The sequence below is a fragment of the Penaeus monodon genome, chromosome 29 (genome assembly GCF_015228065.2).
Source record: "Penaeus monodon isolate SGIC_2016 chromosome 29, NSTDA_Pmon_1, whole genome shotgun sequence".
In the NCBI taxonomy this organism is placed as follows: domain Eukaryota; kingdom Metazoa; phylum Arthropoda; class Malacostraca; order Decapoda; family Penaeidae; genus Penaeus; species Penaeus monodon.
This window is the reverse complement of record NC_051414.1, coordinates 10,407,636-10,407,943: the sequence shown is the minus strand read 5'-3', so window position 1 is coordinate 10,407,943 and position 308 is coordinate 10,407,636. Positions and strand designations below refer to the sequence as shown.

General features: G+C 68.2%; 1 protein-coding gene across 1 annotated transcript in view; it reads left to right on the top strand.

The window, feature by feature from the left end:
* LOC119591947 overlaps positions 1-308 on the top strand; it is a gene marked incomplete at its 5' end in the record, with an annotated part of 109,644 nt that overhangs the window by 99,945 nt on the left and 9,391 nt on the right.

The following is a 308-nucleotide window of genomic DNA, read 5'->3' as shown; positions in this document are numbered from 1 at the left end:
CTCAGAGAGGGGCTTGATTCCATGGACTTGGCTTGAACACGAGCAAGGAAATGTTTTGTTTAAAGGGAAAACCCCTTCCCACCCAGCGAGACCCCAAAACCCAGCCCGGGGACGCAAAAAAGTCACCGAGCCCGGGGCAGGCCGCAAGCCGGGGGCGAAGGGCCAGACCCAGCCCAGCGTCGCCGTGTCCCCAGCGCCCCACCAACCGCCTGTCGCCCCCCCAGAGCCCCCCAGAGCGCTGCGGCCCGGGCAGGACTATGGGGGGATGGCGGCGGGGAACGACCCCCCCGCGCGACGAGAGCGAGCGC